Genomic DNA, 7,902 nt, shown 5'->3' with positions numbered 1-7,902 from the left:
AAGCGTTTTCGACGCTCTCATTTTGAGTTTTAACGAAACTCACTAAATTATCAAGTAAATACGACAACGTACATACGACTCCGTCGGTCACAACCACTATGTAGTCTTCCGACGAAACGCATACCCATACAAACAGGAAGTCGGGCGCCTCCTCTTACGGAGGAGAAACAAACCAACATACTCGCAAATACAAGCATAAATCAAGCAGGTCAAGCAACAGTACTTCCCATCGGGATAGAAATACTCGCGTTGGCGCTACGCATCGAAGTCTAAAAGACATTGCAACCCCCCTCGCCCGCCCCCCGACGGCTCAACGCCACGTACTGCTTTCCAAGTACATGACGACTCCTCAGCCCCTTGGCACACAGTACTGCAAGCCATCGCTGAACTGAGGAGTGATATGGATCAACTAAAAGCGTTCAACCCTATGGACAGCGGAGGCTAGGACATAGGGGAGACCAGAGGCCTTACTACGCACGGCAAGCCTTGGATTCAAAAAACTCCAAAGGCAGGGGACACAGCACTCCCCGACAATAAAACAGGCAAGTACCAACTTTGTGGCAGGTTCCCTTCACAGATTTGTACATGAGTGGAAAAAAATCACTAGTGATACATATATTCTAGACATAGTAAAACATTGTCACTTGAATATTAATGTCAATGATATCGGTTACCTGTGTTTTGAGAATGTGGAATATAACTTTAGCCTGGCGGAACAAAAAATTAAACAACCACATTCCCTATATCCATATCAAAATGGAGAACTTTGAACAAGCTATCAGACTGATAAATGAAGGGGACTATATGGCATCTGTGGATCTTAAACATGCCTACTACTCTATTAGAATATCGGAAGAACAGCAAAAATTCCTTTGCTTTCAATGGTATGACAAAGTCTATCAGTTCACCTGTCTCCCAAATGGAATCTCGGAAGGACCCAGACTTTCTACCAAACCAGCTTTATTGATGACGCTCTCATGAGCAGTGCTTCTCTTTCTGGATGTTGTGATTGCATTAATTCTACCTTTGAATTACTCACGAAAATGGGCTTCTGTTTTAACATTGCAAAATCTGTGCTAGACAACCAAAAAGGAAGGAGGGCCTATTACGCCCTCTCCAGGTAACTTTTTAGGTTTTAAAATCCGATGGAAGCAGCAGTGAAGAAGGTGAGTTGCAGTATTTTGATGCAGCCCTCTAAGGCTTTCGGCCCAGTTGAAGAAGTCTCCGGACATGTTGCCAAACATGTAGCAGACATGGTCAATCAAATATTTGACCACGGCATGAGGGAGGACATCTATAAAGAAATTGCGGAGGACGAGAGTACCAAGAGGCCCGGTAATTGCCCTGCTTTATCCCCAGTTGAGTGCAATATGCAAAATTTGGAGGCGCTAAAAAAGCAGACTTACGCATGAAGGAAGTCAATAAAGATATAACTAAGACACCTTCCATCATCATCAAATCACTTTCGGTGCTTGACAAAGTGGCCCAGGATGAAGGTAACGCTCTGGTGGCACTGTTAGGTCATGCCAACTACCATAACAACTTGGTTCGCCGTTTTAACATCAAACGGGAAATAAATCAAAAGTACTCACACCTATGCTCTGACAAAGTGCCCATGTGACGCTTTCTGTTTGGGGATGACCTCTCATAATCCGCAAGACAAATTGAAGAGGCGGAAAAACTCAAAAGCAAAATCAGAGCCAAATCCCCCTTTCCATCCTGGAAGCCAGGCACATGGAAGTTTGGAAGTGGGAAGACAAGAACCCACTAAAAGTATCGAATACCTTGGCAATGTCATTGACTCGGACACAAAGATTGTTACCTTACCAATACGTAGGAAAGAAAGAATTCTACTTGGATGTAAACAACTAATAGCTAAACTAGTGACAAAATCAGAGAAGTAGCCAGGGTGATCGGGCTTCTAGTGTCTGCCTTCCCAGCTGTGGAACTTGGAAAGTTACACTATCGTCACCTTGAATCGGCAAAGATTACAGCATTGCGAAGGAGTTATGGGAACTTTGAGGATAAAATGTTTATCACCGACGAAATAAAAACGGACCTGACTTGATGGATCAAACATGTTGAGACCCAACATAGGCGAATAATTCACCCAACTCCTGAAATTGTCTTATACTCAGATGCTTCAAACTTAGGTTGGGGTGGCTGCATAAATCATCAGTCAGTCAATGGAAGATGGACGTCAGAGGAAAAGAAGCTTCACATTAATACCCGGGAACTCATAGCTGTGTTCCTTACTTTAAAATCTTTAGCAAATGAGGTCAGAGGAAAGCACATCAAAGTTTTCTGTGCCAACACTACAGCAGTTAACTACATCAGTGAAATGGGAGGCACTAAGTCGGTAGCATGTAACAATGTCTCCTCTGATATTTGGAACTGGTGTCTAAACAATGATGCCTGGATCACATGTTCCTACATTCCTGGGAGTGATAATACTTTAGCTGATACAGTATCCAGGAACTTCAATGAGAGACATGAATGGAAGTTGGATGAGAATTTTTTAAAGAAATTAAGCATCAATTTTGGCACACCCAACATTGATCTATTTCCATCTAGGTTGAACAAACAAGAGCCCCAGTTTTGCTCCTGGAGGCCAGACCCAGAATCAAATTGTGATGAATTCAACCTTAATTGGGCAACATTAGGTTTCATCTACATTTTCCCTCCTTTCTCCCTGATTGCTAGATGCCTGCAGAAGTTAAGAGCAGAAGGGGCCAGAGGTTGGATGATCGTTCCATTTTGGACATCACAGCCCTGGATGGGAGCACTACTCAGGCTGCTCGTAGAAGATCCAAGAATCATAATGAGGAGAAAGAAAGTGCTGGCGTGGCCCCTGTCGACGGAAGAACATCCCATCATGTCCCATACCAGATTGATGGCCTGTCTACTTTCCGGGAAAGCCTGCGAGAACGAGGCATATCTGAAAAAGGTACGGACCTTATCTTGGCATCATGGAAACCCGGAACTAGCAAACAATACAGATCACATATCAACAGGTGGGCACAACTTTGTCAGAGATGGGACATCAATCCCACTACTCCCATTGTAACTGACGTCATAAACTTCTTAACAGAAACTTTCCACAGAGGTGTGGGTTACAACAGTATTAACACGGCAAGGGGGGCCCTATCCTCGCTGGGGATAGTTGTGGACGGATGCAGGGCAGGCAACCATCCCCTAGTCATCAGGTTAATGAGGGGAGTTTTCAACCTGAGGCCTTCAATGCCTAGATATAAGGACACCTGGGATGTCAAACCTGTATTAACAAAACTGAAACAGTTGGAACCCTTACAGTCTCTCCCACTGAAAGAACTTACACTCAAACTAGTAATGCTGATGGCACTTACACAAGCTGCCAGAGTTCAGACCCTACACTTACTAGTACTCAAGAATATAAGCATAAAAGAAGAAGCTATTTCAGTCTGGTTAGGTGACAACATTAAACAATGTCGCCCTGGATTTAACATTCAGTCTGTGAAGTTCTTTCCCTACACTAAGGACGAAAGTTTGTGTGTTTGCAGGACTTTGCGCACATATCTGGAAAAAACGAAACGCCTCCGAGACTAAACAGGGAAGAAGGATGGGAGACTCCTCATAAGCTTCATCAAACCGCACAAGCCGGTATCAAGAAACACAATTGCAAGATGGATCAAGCATGTACTTACTATCTCTGGAATTGACCCTACCAAATACACAGCGAGTAGTGTCCGCTCGGCTCCTGCCTCTCAAGCTAGATCCATTTTCGTACCTATACACCACATTATGTCCAAAGCTGGATGGTCAAGAGAATCGACCTTTGCCAAACACTACAACAAGGAAATTGTACAGGAGGGAGACCCATTCCAAGATGCAGTACTGGATTAGCTTGGGCACACTAAATTTCAAATGGAAGAATTGGGGAACGGCCCCAACTTCACCTGCCTAAGAACTTCTGAGGCACGACACCCACATGTCTTCAAAATCTCCTATGTTTGCGAACCCTCAGCAGAATTGTGATTTGCTGATATAAAATTACTGAAGTACATGAGACTTACCGTAGGTTAGTTGAGATGTGCTTCTGGTTTTATGAAGCAAATCAATTCTGCTGAAGGGTAAGCATTCATATGCCCTCCTCTCCTCCCCTTACACATAACCAACTGGGAATCTCTCCATTACAAAACAATCAAGTTCCAGGTGGGTGCTTGTATTATTCAAAGACTGTTGGACCGGCTGGGCGAAGCGTATCTCATATGAATGCTTACCCTTCAGCAGAATTGATTTGCTTCATAAAACCAGAAGCACATCTCAACTAACCTACGGTAAGTCTCATGTACTTCAGTAATTTTCATGTGAAGTTGAAATTGAGATTCTCATGAATCTTCTTGGATTTTTTCACTTTTTTTGTTCAAGAAAGTACATACATACATATACCAAAGGCTTTTTCCCCCTACACGGGGGGTAGCCAAAAAGAAAAATGGGTAAAATTTTACTTTCGACCATTGTAGGAATATAGCAATACAAAATTAAATAGTAATTTTGTAAATTAAAATGTATGAACGTAATATGCAATTTTGTGTGCGGAAATGAAAATAAAAAAAGTTGCTAAAACAGATTTCTTAAGTAACGAAGTCGTGTACTACGAATGGTACGCCATGTTTGTTACGGTAGATGCCGACGTCGGAGAAATGAAACTTAATTAACCTAACCTAACCTAACCTAACCTAACCGGTAAAATTTTACTTTCGACCATTGGAGGAATATAGCCATACAAAAGCTGAGAGAGTGGTTGAAAAGCCCACCAACGTCTCTCACGACGACGACGACGACGACCAGCCGGATGATATCTAATTTGCAGGTAATGATTTATTAAACACAGGTTAGTTTAGTTTAGTTTAGTTTAGTTTAGTTTAGACAAATTTATCGTCCTTTCATTTCTCCGACGTCGGCATCTACCATAACAAACATGGCGTACCATTCGTCGTACACGACTTCGTTACTAAGAAATCTGTTTTAGCAACTTTTTTATTTTCATTTCCGCACACAAAATTGCATATTTCGTTCATACATTTTAATTTACAAAATTACTATTTAATTTTGTATTGCTATATTCCTACAATGGTCGAAAGTAAAATTTTACCGAAAAAGGCATAGAAACCACTCCCACCCATTCCATTTCCTATATATTCCACCCTCCTCCCTCCCTCTTATCTTGGCACCTCCAGGATGACGGGTCATCCCTGCATCCTATCCCCTGCCCTGGGTCAGAAGCAGTGTCGCAAGACACAGCACATCCACAGCAAGGCCGCTTCATAAATTCGGCGACCCCCCCCTCTCCGTCCCCCCATGCAGAAAAGGAGAAGACGGGGAGAAATCCCTTTAGGCTGCATCAATTTTTTTCTCATACATACTTCCTCACCCCCCATCTCTCACCCACTCCCCCTCATGCATCACAGCCTCATCTATACACAACCCCTCTCCATTCACCCCTATCTTCTGTCCTCTCCCATCCTCCCTGTTCAAGAAACTACTAAGAGAAAATGGAGATAGTCTTTGTTTAAGATTCTGCTTATTTGTACCCAGTGTATTTCAGAACACATGTATCTCCTTGTATGAATACATAAAATTTGTAAGACTTAACCTTCAATGATTAATATAATAAGAAATATACATATGAAAATATGCACCCATAAGGAAATATACACAATAGTTTTTACACCTTTAGGATCCATGTAAATGGTATAGCTACAATTTGTAATCATTTCTTTGGTACGATAGACAATATAAAAATAAAATCAATAACTTTTGGCCATGTTCTGGAAAGAACTTTTGAAATACTTGATATGGGGTACAATCCATTATACCTTATAGCTTTGTGTGGTTATTATTCCTCACATGCTGCAATTTTGATCAAACTGGTTTTACACCAATATTACCAACTCTAGAAGTTGAAAAGGAAATGGTCTTATCCTAACTGTCCCGATCATCATCATTATCTCTGCCCTCAAACTGTACCTCAGTTTCTGAATCTTCAGAAGCCAAAATCTCTTCTATTTCCTCCTGTGTTTATGGGAGCCACTGTTCTTTGTGTTACCACTCATCTCTGTGGTAATAACAATACATGAGCTCATGATAGTTCAGTACAGCTTTTGTCTCACTAGTTCTGGTTACATGCATTTTACATATTGTACTATATCTTATGTCACTCTTACTTCATATCCTGTATATTTTCTTCTGCACACACTTCTATTACACCAATGTTAGCTGTAACAAATGGTACTTGAGAAAATACATGGAAATCAGACAGATGCATTTGTTTACACTCTGCAATCACCCTTAAAAGTGGCAGTTTGCCGACAAGATTGACGAGATAAACACCATATGAGGACGGAGCCTTTATTTGTACGACGTTTCGCTTATTACAGCTTATTCAAGTACCAAGCTAATCCAGTACTGCATCTTGGAATGGGTCTCCCTCCTGTACAATTTCCTTGAAAAGGCTGTAATAAGCGAAACGTCGTACAAATAAAGGCTCCGTCCTCATATGGTGTTTATCTCGTCACTCTGCAATCAGCTGATATCCAGTGAGAAGCTGTTAGACAGATAACAATTTTCAAGCATCACAACTCCACAATGTATTTTTATTTCCACTCCAAAGCCTCTATACTGTATTATGTTTATATGCTGTATTCATGAGTGCATAAACATGGCTGACAGAAGCAATTCCTATGACGCTCATGGTCACATTCATATTGTACATTACTACACTATTTCTCCACATTTCAAAACCATATAGGTACAATAGTCCCTCAAATAACGCAGATTCGAATAACGCGGATTCAATCATACGCGGATTTTATTTCAAGACCATCTCAAATGTAGAGAATTGTTTTAAAATTCGCGCCGAGTTGGGCACGCATACGCACACACGCGGCAACATCGCAAACATTTGTGGTGACTGCTTTCTATTTTACCATATACAGTCGATCCTCATATAACGCGGTCATTATGTACACTGGGAACTTCTCAAACAAGGGTGTGGGGTGAGGGGAAAGCCGTGGGTGGCTGCCTGAGGTCACGTGTCAACCTCCGGGGCGTTACAATAAATCGCGTATCTGAGGAACGACTGTATATATTTTGTATTTTACTTATATTCATTTCATTTGATTTTATTACTAGATGAATTCGATAAAATCTTAATTTAAAATTTTGATATTCCCTATTTCCATTCCTAATTCTCTTTTTCTTCTCCATCCATCTCACTTATTTTCCTTTTTTTTTTTTTTTACTATTACAATTTTCACTTACAATACCTGTGTTAATGATGATATTAGAATCCATACTAAAAGGATTCAAGTCTGAAACACTACCGCTATAATTACCAGTTTTATTGAGCGAATGAGGAGGTGACGACCTCATTTATTACTAACCTAAAGTGCGATTCGATGAACAACAAATCGGGCAGTTCGAATCGCGTCACCTGGATCGATCGAAAAAATTAACCAATCTTTAAAAGAATAAATTGTATAATATAGAAACGAAATTGATATTAGCTTGTTTAAAAACTTTTTTTTTTATCGAATTTATTCTCAATTTTAATAACTTATCAAAGGTATGTATGGCAAGTGTATTTTATTATTTTTCTTATATATTGTTTTTTTCTTATCATTTTTATTTAAAAAAAAAATTAGCCAATATTTGTTCGAAAAGCTCAATTACTTTGAATGCTACTCATGAATTGGAGCCAAATTTATAATCTGAAACATTTACAAAGTAAGGTTGAGTCGTCGAAATCGAAATTAGTCGATCGATCGAATCGAGAAAAAAGTCTGACAGACAGACAGACACGAAACCGCTTTTGTTCGAAAAGCTCAATTACTTTGCTACTCATGAATTGGAGCCAAATTT

At 40.4% G+C, this 7,902-nt stretch overlaps 1 pseudogene; it reads left to right on the top strand.

Moving 5' to 3' along the window:
- The first annotated feature begins 2,660 nt into the window (after window positions 1-2,660).
- LOC143021468 (uncharacterized) lies at window positions 2,661-4,145 on the top strand (annotated as a pseudogene).
- Window positions 4,146-7,902: the final 3,757 nt, after the last annotated feature.

The sequence above is a fragment of the Oratosquilla oratoria genome, chromosome 42 (genome assembly GCF_046742065.1).
Source record: "Oratosquilla oratoria isolate Oo_2021 chromosome 42, ASM4674206v1, whole genome shotgun sequence".
In the NCBI taxonomy this organism is placed as follows: domain Eukaryota; kingdom Metazoa; phylum Arthropoda; class Malacostraca; order Stomatopoda; family Squillidae; genus Oratosquilla; species Oratosquilla oratoria.
This window is presented reverse-complemented; position numbering and strand designations above follow the sequence as displayed.